This window comes from Scomber scombrus, chromosome 21 (genome assembly GCF_963691925.1).
Source record: "Scomber scombrus chromosome 21, fScoSco1.1, whole genome shotgun sequence".
Taxonomy (NCBI): domain Eukaryota; kingdom Metazoa; phylum Chordata; class Actinopteri; order Scombriformes; family Scombridae; genus Scomber; species Scomber scombrus.
Window position 1 is genome coordinate 20,209,954 of NC_084990.1, and position 18,007 is coordinate 20,227,960.

Genomic DNA, 18,007 nt, shown 5'->3' on the forward strand with positions numbered 1-18,007 from the left:
ATATTTTTGGGGAATTTTATTGTGAAAAATCGTCAATAGCGTTAATATTATACACTGTATACTCACCAAAATCATGCTTCACAACAATGGTCACCTGATAATCATACTACAACAGTGATTTCAGAAAAAAATCTTTTTGCATATTTTTGGGGAATTTTATTGTGAAAAATCGTCAATAGCGTTAATATTATACACTGTAGGATGACCAAAATCATGCTACACAACAATGGTCACCTGATAATCATACTACAACAGTCATTTCAGGAAAAAAAACATTTTTTTTGCATATTTTTGGGGAATTTCATTGTGAAAAATCGTCAATAGCGTTAATATTATAAACTGTATACTCACCAAAATCATGCTAGACAACAATGGTCACCTGATAATCATACTACAACAGTCATTTCAGGAAAAAAAAAATTGCATATTTTTGGGGAATTTTATTTTGAAATATCGTCAATAGCGTTAATATTATACACTGTAGGATGACCAAAATCATGATACACAACAAGGGTCACCTGATAATCATACTACAACAGTCATTTCAGAAAAAAAATATCTTTTTGCATATTTTTGGGGAATTTTATTGTGAAAAATCGTCAATAGCGTTAATATTATACACTGTATACTCACCAAAATTATGCTACACAACAAGGGTCACCTGATAATCATACTACAACAGTAATTTCAGGGGGAAAAAAAGTTTGCATATTTCTGGGGAATTTTATTGTGAAAAATCGTCAATAGCGTTAATATTATACACTGTAGGATGACCAAAATCATGATACACAACAAGGGTCACCTGATAATCATACTACAACAGTCATTTCAGAAAAAAAATATTTTTGCATATTTTTGGGGAATTTTATTGTGAAAAATCGTCAATAGCGTTAATATTATACACTGTATACTCACCAAAATTATGCTACTAAACAATGGTCACCTGATAATCATACTACAACAGTCATTTCAGAAATTTTTTTTTTTGCATATTTTTGGGGAATTTTATTGTGAAAAATCGTCAATAGCGTTAATATTATACACTGTATACTCACCAAAATCATGCTACACAACAATGGTCACCTGATAATCATACTACAACAGTTATTTCAGGAAAAAAAAAATTGCATATTTTAGGGGAATTTTATTTTGAAATATCGTCAATAGCGTTAATATTATGCACTGTAGGATGACCAAAATCATGATACACAACAAGGGTCACCTGATAATCATACTACAACAGTCATTTCAGAAAAAAAATATCTTTTTGCATATTTTTGGGGAATTTTATTGTGAAAAATCGTCAATAGCGTTAATATTATACACTGTATACTCACCAAAATTATGCTACACAACAAGGGTCACCTGATAATCATACTACAACAGTAATTTCAGGGGGAAAAAAAGTTTGCATATTTCTGGGGAATTTTATTGTGAAAAATCGTCAATAGCGTTAATATTATACACTGTAGGATGACCAAAATCATGATACACAACAAGGGTCACCTGATAATCATACTACAACAGTCATTTCAGAAAAAAAATATTTTTGCATATTTTTGGGGAATTTTATTGTGAAAAATCGTCAATAGCGTTAATATTATACACTGTATACTCACCAAAATTATGCTACTAAACAATGGTCACCTGATAATCATACTACAACAGTCATTTCAGAAATTTTTTTTTTTGCATATTTTTGGGGAATTTTATTGTGAAAAATCGTCAATAGCGTTAATATTATACACTGTATACTCACCAAAATCATGCTACACAACAATGGTCACCTGATAATCATACTACAACAGTTATTTCAGGAAAAAAAAAATTGCATATTTTAGGGGAATTTTATTTTGAAATATCGTCAATAGCGTTAATATTATGCACTGTAGGATGACCAAAATCATGATACACAACAAGGGTCACCTGATAATCATACTACAACAGTCATTTCAGAAAAAAAACTTTTTGCATATTTTAGGGGAATTTTATTGTGAAAAATCGTCAATAGCGTTAATATTATACACTGTAGGATGACCAAAATCATGATACACAACAAGGGTCACCTGATAATCGTACTACAACAGTCATTTCAGAAAAAATAATCTTTTTGCATATTTTTGGGGAATTTTATTGTGAAAAGTCGTCAATAGCGTTAATATTATACACTGTATACTCACCAAAATCATGCTACATTTGCACAACTGAAACATCTGTACATAGTTTTTCATTATTTGATAGGTGATGGCAATCTAACCATTTATTAAGCTTTTCAAATGACTCTGACTCAGGTGTGAGCTCCTTTTACAGTATTGACAGTAATGTCTGAAACAATCAACTTTTTTTTTTTTCAGAACTGGAGTGATTTAAATATTTGCAACATGGGCATTGGTGTTCTCCTTAGGTCTATTACATTTTCTTATTGGTGGATAACATTTGACCTTGAATATAAAAAAATAGCTTGAGGAAAAATTATTGATATATATTCTAACACATGTTCTATATCGTGTCAAGACTATCTCTCCATTCTACATATTCCATATGTGGGGGGGGGGGTTTAGACGGCTTGTGTGCACAATATCCACTTACTTTGAGTTTGGGAGAGCTGGTCTACGGGCCCCTCTCTGGATTGCTGCGACTGTCTTTGCTACCCGGGCTGGTGAAAGCGTGGCGGCTTGTGACACCGGTTTGCCGGTCACACAAGAGATGTCTGGTATGATCCGGCGGGGCCGGGACCAGCCCCACAGCCAAGACCACCTCAATTAGGTTCTGCTGCTTCCAGTGATCTACGGGTGCTTTTGGAGCCCAGCCAACATGTGTGCTCGCTCGGAGGGGCAGTGCCGCAGAGATGTGGCTCGTCTCCAGCCGCACTTAGAGTACCTAGGCCTGCACCTCAACAGGAAGAAGAGCAGGCTCCAGCCCTCACAGTCCACGGAGTTCCTAGGCATGTGTTTGGATGCCAGGGCAGGGACTCTTTACTTGACTCCTGTGAGACAGGCCGCCCTCAGGGCTTGCTTGTCCCAGTTCCGGCTTGGGGCTAGGGTGACCTGGCTATGTCTCCGCCTCTTGGGGTTAATGGCAGCCACAGTGCATGTCATACCCCTGGCTCTTCTGAACATGCGCCCAGTGCAGCGCTGCCTCCTAGACCTTGGATTTTGCCCACAGAGGAATCTGCAGGCCAGCGTATTGGTGATGCGCAGACTGTGTGTGGCTCTCCGTTGGTGGCGGCGGCCGACCAACTTGGCACGTGGGACGATACTGGGGCTTGTGTTTCGTCGCCAGTGGTGTCATCAGATGCATCCCTGGTAGGCTGGGGAGCTGTCCACGAAGGCAAGGGCATCAGCGGCCTTTGGCACGGACCCTGGTTAGCGCAGCACATAAATGTTTTGGAGCTGCAGGCTATCCATTTGGCTCTTCTGCACTTCCTGCCAGAGCTACAGGACCGCCATGTGCTGGTGAGAACAGACAGTACAGTAGCGGCGGCATATATCAACAGGCAAGGGGGTCTAGGTTCCCCTCGCCTGTGCAGATTGGCTAGGGCAATATGGGAGTGGGCTCATCCCCAGTTCAAGTCCCTGAGGGCCACATACGTGCCGGGTCGGGAGAACCTTGCTGTAGATCGGCTCTCCAGGGGGGGACCCCTTCCCGGAGAGTGGCAGCTGCATCCAGAGGTTGTGAGCGGAATATGGGATCGCTACGGCACAGCCGTGGCAGATCTTTTTGCATCCAGGGAGAACACTCATTGTCCCCTCTTTTTCTCCATGGGGAGGGACAATCCTCCCTTAGGGACGGATGCGATGGCACATCAGTGGCCACTGGGCCTCCTGTATGCCTTCCCTCCGTTCCGTGAAGAGTGCTGCCGCTTCTTGCCTGGGAATGCTGGAGTGCTGCTGTGCCCTAATCCTGCATTCCATCCTAAGGTCTGGTCTGAGTCCCACGCCAACCAATCTCTTGAGCTGCGCCCTTTCCGCCCTCCTCAGGATGGGGTATACAGTGTATAATATTAACGCTATTGATGATTTTTCACAATAAAATTACCCAAAAATAAACAAAAACAAAATTTTCTGAAATAACTGTTGTAGTATGATTATCAGGTGACCCTTGTTGTGTGGAGTGAATATAGTGAAGACTACTGTGTATAATATTGAAGCTATTGAAGGGAAATCAATGGAACGACAGCACATGACAGTGATGATATTGAAGTATTATACACAAGCACATTTTGTAAAAATAACTGTTGTAGTGTGATTATCAGGTGACCGTTGGTGTGTGGAGTGAATTTGGTGAGACTACAGTGAATAAAAGTGGAGATATTGAATATTTTTCGCTTTGGTACTGCAATTTGTAAACGGTCCCTAAGCGCTCGCCTCTCCGCCCGCAACGCATAGAGAGCAATATATTTCCTGCAGCCTGGAGGACGACTCGTTTTGGCGAAAACGTGTTTGTAGTCAATAGTCTACCTTACTACGATAGGAAAGAGACATTTTTTATGTTTTAACAATGTTTCGTTTGTGAGCTATTGATAGCTGAAGTTCGAATCTGCCAATCTCTTTCTAACTTTACCTAAGTATTTCAGCGATCCTGCACTATGGCCCACTAAAATGACCGAGTCTGATAGAGTAGGAGTAGGAAGAGCAGAGGAGAGGCAGTGTTGGTTAGACTTAAACTACACGTAGTTGAACTACATAGCTTAACTACAATTTGCTGTAACTTGCTGGTAGTTAAACTACATCCATATGTTGTGCTGCGTCAAGTATTTCAACTACTTTTTGGGTCATTTTTTGTAGTTTAACTACTCAATTTACAAACTACAATTTTGGTCAATAACATGAAATATTTTTGTTGGCATGGACGCCTTTATTTAGCAGCGTATATGGCATGTGCTCTAACCACTCGACCACCTGCACATGAAATATTTTTTATTAAAAAAAGACCTATATAATATAAATGTTATTTTAAATAAAAAAAAATTAAAAAAGGCATGAATCATGTCATGACATGCCAACATTGTTGTTCAAGACACACCGATCTAGAATATGTCTGCCTCTTTGGGTTTTTTATTACATTTTTTGTAGACTGATTTACATTTCTGATTTACATGTGGGTATTGGGGTAGGATTTTCATTTTCTCTTTATATTACCCAACATGTCTATGGTGAACCTACAGTATGTTGACCAACATGTCAGCTTTTTTTCTTTAAAAAAATAAAACTGAGTTGAGAGGCATATTTCTGCTGGCATGTGAATTTTTTGTAGGCTATTATATTTAGTTTCATATAGACCACATGTTGATTTATTTAACGCTGAGTTAAATGAGTATAATGAGTATAAGTAGTTGCTAAAGCTGTAGTTTTACAAACTACATTTCTCCAGGGGTAGTTTGTTCAAACTACTGTCAGGCTGAACTACATGTAGTTTTACAAGGTATGCTTGCAAAGTAGCTTCCCCAACACTGAGGAGAGGAGAGGAAGAGCAGAGGAGAGAAGAGGAGAGGAGAGGAAGAGCAAGGGAAAATGACAAATCCGGGTGCGTGGGGGCCCATCTAAGATGATCTCTTCCCGGGCCCAGGCAAGACTGTCAGCTGGCCTGGTCACAGGTAGAAGAGGTTGAATAGTTCGTCTTTTGAGTTTATAGGAAGAAATAGCACCACCTGCTGACTCATTACAACTATGACTACAAATGAATGAATGTAGCCTATTGTTTGATCTCATTTGCACAAATGTTACACTTAAGCACAGTTAATTAGGGACTGCTTTGTCCTCAGTTAGTAAAACGCTGTTTTTTGGGGTCTGTGGTTAAAATTTGGTTAGGAAAGTAATGGTTATTGTTAAAATTAGGGTAAATCTGTGTGTGTGTGTGTGTGTGTGTGTGTGTGTTACGTTTAAGACACACACACACACACACACTTTAAATAAAAAATGAGATTATTAACACACAGCGGGTATAAATCATGCCATATAGTTGCCGTGTACGTTTCAGATTATGTTTGAATGCAAGTAAAAAACTTTTAAAATATTACGGTAATTTAAAGGTAACACCGTCCCATCATGCATTGCGGCTTAGAGCGATAAAGTAAATAATCACGTTGTTTTTTACATTTAAGTGTCGTTTTTAGCTGCATTTCCTCCTAATTGTTTCCTGACTTACTGAATCCTATAACTTTAGTGTGTTTGTGATACTTTTTTTTTTTTTTTTTAATTTATAACCATAATTGAAGGTGGTATCACCGTCAACCTCGTCTCTGTGTAAAACTTCAACAAGGCAGTACACTCTTGTTTCTCTTCAGATCGTATAAATCTTTCGCCTTTTACTAAAGATTTCCGTGGAGAGGAACACTAAGAGTTTCAATTAATTTTTTGATGCCCTGCGTATGTGGGGCTTCCTAATAATGTGAAAAACAAAAATAAACACTTCTAAACAAAGATAGACATCCCGAGCAAACACCAGTTAGTGGGGAAATATGTTACTGCAGCATTGAGTTGACACTAATAAATACAAAAAGCATCAATGGAAATTAATGAGAACATTAAAAATAATAAGTATACAAGCAAAATAATCCAATAGTAGTAAATTTAGTAGCAGAATACTAACATTATGTGTATCTGCCTCACTCCTAAACCCATTTACCTGGTAATAAGGTCCAGGTTTATCATCTCTTTTACTGTCAGACGCTTCTACTACCTCCGCTGCCACTAGAAGAGCTCCCCCTGCTGGTCTGGTGCCAGAAGAGCTGGTCACTCTATTAAATTACACTTGCACCAATAGTCTCCACTCTGTTACCCCTTTGAAAAGTCAGAAAACATGGAAGTTATAATTCAGCCCTGGTTTAAAGCTTGTGTATTTAAGCATGAGTTCAGGAGAGCAGAGTGCAAATGAGAAAAATATAAACTATCGTCTCCAAACAAGCCCATAGAGCCAAGTCCATAGTCACAAATAGTCCCGAAGCAGCTCCTGATACCTGTGATTATTTTATCAGATTCTTTGACAATAAATAAATTAACTTGACTTTTAATCTTCATTGTTTCCTGACTCACTAAATCCTATAATTTTAGTGTGTTTGTGATACTTTATTGTTTTAAATTCACAACCATAACTGAAGGTGGTATCACCGTCAATCTGGTCTCTGTGTAAAACTCCAATTAGGCAGTACACTCTTGTTTCTCTTCAGATCGTATAAATCTTTCGCCTTTTACTAAAGATTTCCGTGGAGAGGAACATTAAGAGTTTCAATTAATTTTTTGATGCCCTGCGTCTGTGGGGCTTCCTAATAATGTGAAAAAGTAAATTTAACTGGGTTAGACTTTCCCTTACCCAGTAAGTCGTTGGCTCTACACACGTATATGGTCATGATCTTATTCTAACTACTGTCTTTAAGTAAATTAACATTGTCGATTTATCTAACCATCGGGATTTTTTTTTATTCCCCCCCCTCTGCTTCACTCCTAAACCCATTCTACCTGGTAATAAGGTCAAGTCTTATCACCTCTTTTACTGTCAGACAAAACAATAAAAGCAATCATTAAAGTGGGATAGACTTCCCTAGAAAACACCAGATAGTGGGGAAATATATTATTGCAGCAGTGAGTTGACTAATAAATACAAAAAGCACCAATGATAGGAATAAATAACAATAAAAATGATAAGTATACAAGCAAAACAATCCAGTAGTAGTAAACATATAGTAGCAGAATAGTAACATTATGTGTATCTATTTATCTGTCTATATAAATATCGTATAACTGGTATAACTGGTCATTGTGTTTTTTTAGTAGCAAACTCATGTCTACTGTCGAATATACTTAAGTTTTGACTACTATTGTGCATGATTGAACGATAAGAGATAAGATATTCCTTTATTAGTCCCACAATGGGGAAATTGTTGCATTGTTACAGCAGCAAGTGTACAGCAAAATAATATAATAATAATAATAAATACAGCTACTTTTTTCACAGAAAACTGTTTGAATGCAAGTACAGAACTTTTTACATATGTGCAATATATTTAACTTTTTTTTTTTAATCATTACTTGAAATGTTTATATTCCTTTTACACATTGTTGCCCTTTTATATCTTTTATACTATTTTATGCTCAAAACTGCTGCACTTTACTTTCCTTGTTCACTTGATGGTGTTTTTATATTTTCTTGTTTCATGGTTGAAGTTTATGCAACGTAATTTCGTTCGGCACTGTATCTTTGCTGAAATGGTGTTTGAGTGACAATAAAATAAATCTTGAATCTTGAAAATAAAATATAAGAGCAGCAATAAGAACAAGTATAAAGAACAATACATAATAAATATAAACAATAAGAACAATAACAGTAAAAATACGTATTACAAATAATCGTGACATTATTTACAAGAGTAATATTGGTATTGAGTGGTAATAAATACCGGAGGTGATTTTCTTATTGCACAGATTAAAGTGAAAATGATGAATTCAAGTGCTTTGTTCACTTATACACTGACCTCCTTCATTTTTTAAGGATTTTGGTAGATCAACTCTGTGATTTCTTGTTTTTTATAACACCCAAATCCAAAAATATGCACATCTGCAGTCTATTAAACACTGTAATATTATTTTTAATGGGCTCTTTCAGTCTTACCCAGTCAGTCGTTGGACCTACACATGTACATGGTCATGATTTTATTATAACTAGTCTTTCTTTTTTAAATTTACAACCATAACTGAAGGTGGTATCACCGCCAGTCTCGTCTCTGTGTAAAACTTCAACAAGGCAGTACACTCTTGTTTCTCTTCAGATCGTATAAATCTTTCGCCTTTTACTAAAGATTTCCGTGGAGAGGAACACTAAGAGTTTCAATTAATTTTTTGATGCCCTACGTTTGTGGGGCTTCCTACTAATGTGAAAAGCAATAAATACATTCATTAATGTAGGATAGATTTCCATTGAAACAGTGGGGAAATATATTATTGCAGCAGTGAGTTTACTAATAAATACGAAAAGCATCAATGATCATTGTCAGACGCCTCTACTACCTCCGCTGCCACTAGAGGCTCCCCTGCTGGTCTGGACCCAGAAGAGCTGGTCACTCTATGAAACTACACTTGCACCAATAGTCTGGACTCTGTTACCCCTTTGAAAAGTCAGAAAACATGGAAGTTATAATTCAGCCCTGGTTTAAAACTTGTGTATTTAAGCATGAGTTCAGGAGAGCAGAGTGCAAATGAGAAAAATATAAACTATTGTCTCCAAACAAGCCCATAGAGCCAAGTCCATAGTCACAAATAGTCCCGAAGCAGCTCCTGATACCTGTGATTATTTTATCACATTCTTTGATAATAAATAAATTAACTTGACTTTTAATCTTCATTGTTTCCTGACTCTCTAAATCCTATAACTTTAGTGTGTTTGTGATACTTTTTTTTAAAATTCACAACCATGACTGAAGGTGGTATCACCGTCAACATCGTCTCTGTGTAAAACTTCAATAAGGCAGTACACTCTTGTTTCTCTTCAGATCGTATAAATCTTTCGCCTTTTACTAAAGATTTCCGTGGAGAGGAACACTAAGAGTTTCAATCAATTTTTTGATGCCCTGCGCATGTGGGGCTTCCTAACAATGTGAAAAACAATCCAAAATGTTATTAAACTGAGTTAGACTACCCTCAAAAACACCAGATAGTGTCGAAATATGTTACTGCAGCAGTGAGTTGACAGTAATAAATCCATCCATCCATCCAGCCTTCCTTCCTTCCTTCCTTCCTTCCTTCCTTCCTTCCTTCCTTCCTTCCTTCCTTCCTTCCTTCCTTCCTTCCTTCCTTCCTTCCTTCCTTCCTTCCTTCCTTGACTTGAGGACAACAGGAGGGTTGAACTGCACTCGCACCAATAGTCTGGACTGGAGCCAAGTCCATAGTCACAAATAGTCCCGAAGCAGCTCCTGATACCTGTGATTATTTTATCACATTCTTTGACAATAAATAAATTAACTTGACTTTTAATCTTCATTGTTTCCTGACTCACTAAATCCTATCATTTTAGTTTTAAATTCACAACCATAACTGAAGGTGGTATCACCGTCAACCTGGTCTCTCTGTAAAACTTCAACACGACAGTACACTCTTGTTTTTCTTCAGATCGTATAAATCTTTCGCCTTTTACTAAAGATTTCCGTGGAGAGGAACACTAAGAGTTTCAATCAATTTTTGATGCCCTGCGTTTGTGGGGCTTCCTAATAATGTGAAAAACAATCCAAAATGTTATTAAACTGAGTTAGACTATCCTTAAAAACACCAGATAGTGGTGAAATATGTTACTGCAGCAGTGAGTTGACAGTATTAAATACATCCATCCATCCATCCATCCTTCCTTCCTTCCTTCCTTCCTTCCTTCCTTCCTTCCTTCCTTCCTTCCTTCCTTCCTTCCTTCCTTCCTTCCTTCCTTCCTTGATTTGAGGACAACAGGAGGGTTGAACTGCACTCGCACCAATAGTCTGGACTGGAGCCAAGTCCATAGTCACAAATAGTCCCGAAGCAGCTGCTGATACCTGTGATTATTTTATCAGATTCTTTGACAATAAATAAATTAACTTGACTTTTAATCTTCATTGTTTCCTGACTCACTAAATCCTATCATTTTAGTTTTAAATTCACAACCATAACTGAAGGTGGTATCACCGTCAACCTGGTCTCTCTGTAAAACTTCAACACGGCAGTACACTCTTGTTTTTCTTCAGATCGTATAAATCTTTCGCCTTTTACTAAAGATTTCCGTGGAGAGGAACACTAAGAGTTTCAATCAATTTTTTGATGCCCTGCGCATGTGGGGCTTCCTAATAATGTGAAAAACAATCCAAAACGTTATTAACCTGAGTTAGACTATCCTTAAAAACATCAGATAGTGGCGAAATATGTTACTGCAGCAGTGAGTTGACAGTATTAAATACATCCATCCATCCATCCATCCATCCATCCTTCCTTCCTTCCTTCCTTCCTTCCTTCCTTCCTTCCTTCCTTCCTTCCTTCCTTCCTTCCTTCCTTCCTTCCTTCCTTCCTTCCTTCCTTCCTTCCTTCCTTCCTTCCTTCCTTCCTTCCTTGATTTGAGGACAACAGGAGGGTTGAACTGCACTCGCACCAATAGTCTGGACTGGAGCCAAGTCCATAGTCACAAATAGTCCCGAAGCAGCTCCTGATACCTGTGATTATTTTATCAGATTCTTTGACAATAAATAAATTAACTTGACTTTTAATCTTCATTGTTTCCTGACTCACTAAATCCTATAACTTTAGTGTGTTTGTGTTTGTGTTTCTTTTTTAATTTACAACCATAACTGAAGGTGGTATCACCGTCAATCTGCTCTCTGTGTAAAACTCCAATAAGGCAGTACACTCTTGTTTCTCTTCAGATCGTATAAATCTTTCGCCTTTTACTAAAGATTTCCGTGGAGAGGAACACTAAGAGTTTCAATTAATTTTTTGATGCCCTGCGTTTGTGGGGCTTCCTAATACTGTGAAAAACAACCAAGAAAATCTTCTGACTGGTTTAGACTTGCATTGAAAACACCACATAGTGGTGAAATATATTATTGCAGCAGTGAGTTGACAGTAATAAATACATCTTTCTTTCTTTCTTTCTTTCTTTCTTTCTTTCTTTCTTTCTTTCTTTCTTTCTTTCTTTCCTTGACTCGAGGACGACAGGAGGGTTAAACTACACTTGCACCAATAGTCTGGACTCTGTTACCCCTTTGAAAATTCAGAAAACATGTTATAAGTCATGTTATAAGTTATAATTCAGCCCTGGTTTAAAGCTAAGAGTTTCAATGAATTTTTGATGCCCTGCGTTTGTGGGGCTTCCTAACATTGTGAAAAACAACAAAAAAATCTTCTAACTGGGTTAAACGTTCCTAGAAAACACCAGATAGTGGAAAATATATTATTGCAGCAGTGAGTTGACTAATAAATACAAAACGCATCAATGATCATTGTCAGACGCCTCTACTACCTCCGCTGCCACTAGAGCTCCACCTACTGGTCTGGACCCAGAAGAGCTGGTCACTTTATTAAACTACACTTACACCAATAGTCTGGACTCTGTTACCCCTTTGAAAAGTCAGAAAACATGGAAGTTATAATTCAGTCCTGGTTTAAAGCTTGTGTATTTAAGCATGAGTTCAGGAGAGCAGAGTGCAAATGAGAAAAATATAAACTATTGTCTCCAAACAAGCCCATAGAGCCAAGTCCATAGTCACAAATAGTCCCGAAGCAGCTCCTGATACCTGTGATTATTTTATCACATTCTTTGACAATAAATAAGTTAACTTGACTTTTAATCTTCATTGTTTCCTGACTCTCTAAATCCTATAACTTTAGTGTGTTTGTGATACTTTTTTTCTTTTTTTTTAAATTTATAACCATAGTTGAAGGTGGTATCACCGTCAACCTCGTCTCTGTGTAAAACTCTAAGAAGGCAGTACACTCTTGTTTCTCTTCAGATCGTATAAATCTTTCGCCTTTTACTAAAGATTTCCGTGGAGAGGAACAGTAAGAGTTTCAATTAATTTTTTGATGCCCTGCGTCTGCGGGGCTTCCTGATAATGTGAAAAACAATTTAAAAAAGTACTAATACTGGGATAGACTTTCATAGAAAACACCAGATAGTGGGGATATATGTTACTGCAACAGTGAGTTGACTAATAAATACAAAAAGCATCAATGATGATTGTCAGACGCCTCTACTACCGCCGCTGCTACTAGAGCTCCCCCTAGTGGCCTGGACCCAGAAGAGCCGGTCACTCTATGAAACAACACTTACACCAATAGTCTGGACTCTGTTACCCCTTTGAAAAGTCAGAAAACATGTTATAAGTCATGTTATAAGTTATACGTCAGCCCTGATTTAAAGCTTGTTTTAAACTGAGTTAAACTTCCCTTGGAAATTAATAAATTAACTAGACTTGATTTTGTGTCTCTTCAGTCTCTCTTCATGTCCTGCTCCCATGTTGGAGGGTTGGGGGTCAATAGGGCGCTAATATGCTAAAATAATGAAATGAAAGATAATAAGTGCTGTTCTGGGGAATTTGAGTAACTTGAAATAATAAGTCATATGATTAGGTGTATGTGTGTGTCATAATGTGCTGATCATGACGCCACTTATGTTACATGAAATGCTGATTGAGTGAACACCATGTATGTTAAAATCTGCTGACTAACCATTGTCCTGATTGTACACACATTATGACGTGACTATTGTGATTACATTGTTCTGATGGTAGAACAAGATCATCCTTTCACGAGATAATGTATTGTATATAATCTGACTATTTCCTCTGCTCTGGGCTCACTCGTGCCATCTCAACACTTGAGACAGCAAGGAGTCCGTCTGCAGACGACTGAATAAACTATCAGAAAGACAACAAATTAGTTTGTGCTCCTTAATATAAAATTGCCAGAACAGTACTGAAATACAAGTTTGAGTGTCTCTTTTATGCTACTTCATACTTTGAATTTCACTAACCTATATGAAAGATGCTACACACATAAAATACATTTTATATAATTATATATATATATATATATATATATATATATATATTTTTTTTTTTTTAATGGTATTTTCACTCTAATTATTTATATTTATTGTAAGTCTGTTGATGTTGTCTTGAGTTTTTAGAAGAGCTCTTTGTATGAGCCTTTAGCTTCCTACCTCACAAGCATATGTTCACTGTGAATGTATAACTGAGCACATGGTAGTTAAACGTGTGCTTATATTATAATATATGAATGTCTTTGTGTACAAATCAAATCATATTTTTCTAAAATAACCAGCAACAACATTAAATGCATTTTACATTTGTATAAAACTGTAATAATAATCAAATGATGTAATGTTTATAATAATAATGTAATGGTCTGTTTAAATGGGCTGTTCTGTTAATACTTTAAGTATATTTTGCAGATATTTCTGTAGGTGTAGATTTCGATTAACTACGCTGGTAAAGGATTAAAACTTCTGCTGCCACTGTGAGTACGTAATATAATATTGTTAGAATTAATTTCAACCTTCAATTCTGAGAAGAATGAAATATTTTAAGCATATGATATATTTGTATTCAGGATTCTATAAGACATAGTTATTTGTAGTTAGTGCTTGTTGGGAATGTAAAGTGACTTTACTAGTTTTAATCTGGTCAAGGCCTAAGTGCTGCGAAATGTACCTTTAGTCTGTGATCGGATATTACAGTCATGTTTTCCTGCAACAACATACATTAACACACACACACACACACACACACACACACACACACACACACACACACACACACACACACACATAGAGCTGTGTTTTCATCACTTCAGAGGACATTGCATTGACTTACATTCACTTCCTGATAACTTTAAACTTACCTTCACTCTAAATCAAGTCTTCACCCTAAAATTCATGATTTACATTAAGGGGACTTGCTTTTTGTCCCCAAAATAGGAGGTGAGTCCCCACAACATGACTTTGAAAACAGATTGATGTCCTCACAACATGAGGAATACCTGGTACACACACACACACACACACACACACACACACACACACACACACACACACACACACACACACACACACACACACACACACACACACAGGAACATCATGAGCGTCCAGGCCATTAACAAATGCAGTAAGCCCTTTAAGTACGATTCCCTGCCCTTCCTCCCCAGCTCGTCCCTCAGCTCCTCCCGGTTAAAACGTGACACACATCAGTTGTGTGACAGGTCACGTGACGGCCGTAGCGTTGATCCGGAAGGAGGGAGGGAGGAGGGAAGGAGGGAGGAGGGAGGGAGGGAGAGGGTAGCTGATGTAGCCGAGAAGCTGCGTCAGGTCAGCCAGAGACAGCCTGAATCACACAGGACGCTCAGCTGGTCAGCTTCAAAATGAAAGCATCAGACATTTTTTCTCCTAGAGAGAAACAGTTGCAGGACACATTTAAGGCTTTTCATTTGGAATTTATTTGGAATAGTAATTTATGTCTGATATGGATTTTCCCCAAAAATGTTCACCACTTTTAATATTGATATGTCTCTTCATCATATCAACTATAATCCATTATTACATGAAAAGCAGACTTCTCAATCTGGTGGTGTTCATATAAACAAGCTGGGTGTTTTTACTGTATTTAAGTGAATGAACCCTTCCTATTCTACTGATGATACCTTCCTCTCAATTTATTTTATGTCCAAAGTGCCAAAGTGCCAACAGCCTTATCAGAGGGGATTAAGTACCCCTTTTTCGGTCAAGCTTGGATTCATTTTAGTACTACAACTTAGAGTGGCAGTAGCTGGATGTTTCAACCCATTATCCATTACTTGTGTCGACCCATTTTCCACTTTTTGGACACTTTTCAAGCATTCCTGAACTCAATACTTGACACAAAAGCCGAACTATATTTTATATTTCCCTTCCTGTTAACAAATCCCATGAAAAGACCAAAGCCGACGATGAATCGAGCACAAACCAGCTACATACAAGTATAAAAAGAAACAGCCATAAAAACGTCTCCAAGCAGCCCCCGTGCATGTTCGCCTACTCACAGCCCGCAGGACCATAATTCCACCTGAACAAGTACTGTCATGAGCAAACACGTTGTTCCCTCATCACAATCAACGTGGCCACTGTAGTTTATTTTGAGTCAAGCTCACATACAACATCCTGCTGCCCAAAACACTCACTAGAGCACCAAATGTGTATTAATTTGCCTCTGAAAATAGTCTCCAACAAAGGCCCTATTTACTGATGTTTGAGTAACATTTCCTAAAAACGTTTCCAGCTGTTATATCAATTCGCTTAGCTGTCTTTCAAGATATATCTGTATAATTATGAGATATTTCTGAGGATTTTCATCGGAGACAAGTTGACTCGAGGCTGAGGGTAAGGAAGTCCGAAAATATTGTTCGTTATGGTCTTTTCGGTTGATTTCTTGACAATGACAAAAATATAGAATAGCATCATTCTTGTCCTTTAATATGTTGGTGCGAAACAGAGGCATGGCCTATGCAGTCGGTGTACCACATCTGGTAGTTTATTTGTTATTGCAATGATAAATATACTCATAAGATCAGGCTCACACTAATGCTACTCAAATAATCAGACAGTTGTTTGGTCTATAAAATGTCAGAAAATGTGAAAAACACCATTCACTCTTTCACGAAGCCTGCAGAGTTCCAACCTAAAATGTTTTGTTTTGTCCCGACCAACAGTCCATAACCCAAAAAGATTTAGTTTACTGTCACAGAGGGCTACATAAACCAAGAAATGTTCACATTTAAGAAGCTAGAACTAATTATATTTTGATATTTTTTCTTTTAAAAAATGACTCAAAATGATTCAAAACAGTTGGTGATTAATTTTCTGTCAACTGATTAATCAACTAATTATTGCAGCTGAAGTAGAAGCATTAATAGCAATGTAAAAATATTTTATTAGAAGTAAAAGTCCTGCATGAGAAATCATAGCTGAGTAAAAGTACTGCAGTATTATGAGTGATGTAGTATGCAGTATTACAGTAAAAGTACTGCAGTATTATGAGTGATGTAGTATGCAGTATTACAGTAAAAGTACTGCAGTATTATGAGTGATGTAGTATGCAGTATTACAGTAAAAGTACTGCAGTATTATGAGTGATGTAGTATGCAGTATTACAGTAAAAGTAGTGGTTTGGTCCCTCTGACTGATATATTATTATATATGACATCATTAGATTATTAATAGTGAAGCATCAGTGTTAGAGCAGCATGTTACTGTTGTAGCTGCTGGAGGTGGAGCTAGTTTACACTACTTTATATACGGTTAGCTAGTTTTGTCCAGTGGTTCCCAACCTAGGGTCGGGGCCCTCCAAATGGTCACCAGATAAATCTGAGGGGTCGAGAGATGATTAATTTACTTTGCGAGGTAAATCCATGTTGTCAGGCTTCAGATTTTACGTTTGGCTGCATCTAAAATGTCCTACTAACATGTTGTTCAGTACACTAAGACAATATGTGAGATGTTTTAGTATGAAACCAATAGTACGTTAAGTGCATACTATTTACGTGGAAATATTACATCATGCAACAACACTGGACACTATGCCAGCAACAACATAACAGACAATGACTGCGGCAGCTCTGTCTTAACATCAATAATGCTTCAAGTTAAGTGAGGTTTCACTTTGCTAGGTGAAATATATTTTAAAAGTTAGTTCAGACTTTATGGTTGGCATGGCTACACGTCTCCCACAGGCAGGGACGCTCTCAGTAAGTGACATGTTAATTACAGCTCAGTGTCCAAAAAGACACATACTACAGTATGTTGAACAATAGTAGACATCTTCGGTATGTAGTGCATAGTATGTGATTTCAGACGGAGCGCTTGTGTCAGAACCATTAGTGTCCTTTGAGAATCCGGTGTCCGCCCTTTTCCAAATAGTTTCTATAGTCGACTTCTGTTTCTGGGTAAAAAAAACCATTTAGACTCACACATCAATCTGTAAACACTTTGCTCCTAGAGACTGAGGACAATGTCTGAGGTTTTGTTGTTAAAACTGGTTGGAAACAATTAGAGAGTTTAAAAAAACCTCCATTTCAGAACCAGTCCAAAGTCTTTAGGGCGGCCCTTCATACTGGGGCGGTTCACTATGGAGGAGAATGGGGGAGAGCGTCATTTCTGATAAGGCCTGTCTTTGACAAAATGTAAGGGGCGTAGGTTTGTAAGTGGTCACTCTCGCTGCTATTCAAGTAACTACCGTGTATTTTGAAATCTCCAGACTTCGGCAGGCAGAGATCTCTGATAGTCTGGTATCTCGAGACTAAAAACCATCTGGTGCATCAGGTTAATGATTAATTGGAGAGGAAACAAAGAAAAAACTAAGTCCTGACAAACACAAGCCTGTTTCCAGTTTTTGGACTTTTCTTCTAATCTTTTTCTCTATTTTTTTGGTGAAATATTGGGTCATTTTAACATTTATTGAAATTAAACCATGTGAGAAGTTTAGAGGGAAATATCACTATTTGGTGGAGCT

At 37.6% G+C, this 18,007-nt stretch overlaps 8 non-coding genes across 8 annotated transcripts; all 8 read left to right on the forward strand.

The window, feature by feature from the left end:
* Positions 1 to 6,266: 6,266 nt before the first annotated feature.
* LOC134003951 (U5 spliceosomal RNA) lies at positions 6,267 to 6,380 on the forward strand. The gene has a single exon (XR_009927687.1). It is a non-coding gene; the product is annotated as a U5 spliceosomal RNA (small nuclear RNA).
* A 768-nt stretch (positions 6,381 to 7,148) lies between these two features.
* On the forward strand, positions 7,149 to 7,262 carry LOC134003950 (U5 spliceosomal RNA). The gene has a single exon (XR_009927686.1). It is a non-coding gene; the product is annotated as a U5 spliceosomal RNA (small nuclear RNA).
* Positions 7,263 to 8,744: 1,482 nt separating this feature from the next.
* On the forward strand, positions 8,745 to 8,858 carry LOC134003925 (U5 spliceosomal RNA). The gene has a single exon (XR_009927662.1). It is a non-coding gene; the product is annotated as a U5 spliceosomal RNA (small nuclear RNA).
* Positions 8,859 to 9,464: 606 nt separating this feature from the next.
* On the forward strand, positions 9,465 to 9,578 carry LOC134003952 (U5 spliceosomal RNA). The gene has a single exon (XR_009927688.1). It is a non-coding gene; the product is annotated as a U5 spliceosomal RNA (small nuclear RNA).
* A 502-nt stretch (positions 9,579 to 10,080) lies between these two features.
* Positions 10,081 to 10,192, forward strand: LOC134004050 (U5 spliceosomal RNA). The gene has a single exon (XR_009927780.1). It is a non-coding gene; the product is annotated as a U5 spliceosomal RNA (small nuclear RNA).
* Positions 10,193 to 10,679: 487 nt separating this feature from the next.
* Positions 10,680 to 10,793, forward strand: LOC134003964 (U5 spliceosomal RNA). The gene has a single exon (XR_009927699.1). It is a non-coding gene; the product is annotated as a U5 spliceosomal RNA (small nuclear RNA).
* A 555-nt stretch (positions 10,794 to 11,348) lies between these two features.
* On the forward strand, positions 11,349 to 11,462 carry LOC134003954 (U5 spliceosomal RNA). Its single transcript, XR_009927690.1, has one exon. It is a non-coding gene; the product is annotated as a U5 spliceosomal RNA (small nuclear RNA).
* Positions 11,463 to 12,434: 972 nt separating this feature from the next.
* LOC134003966 (U5 spliceosomal RNA) lies at positions 12,435 to 12,548 on the forward strand. Its single transcript, XR_009927701.1, has one exon. It is a non-coding gene; the product is annotated as a U5 spliceosomal RNA (small nuclear RNA).
* Positions 12,549 to 18,007: the final 5,459 nt, after the last annotated feature.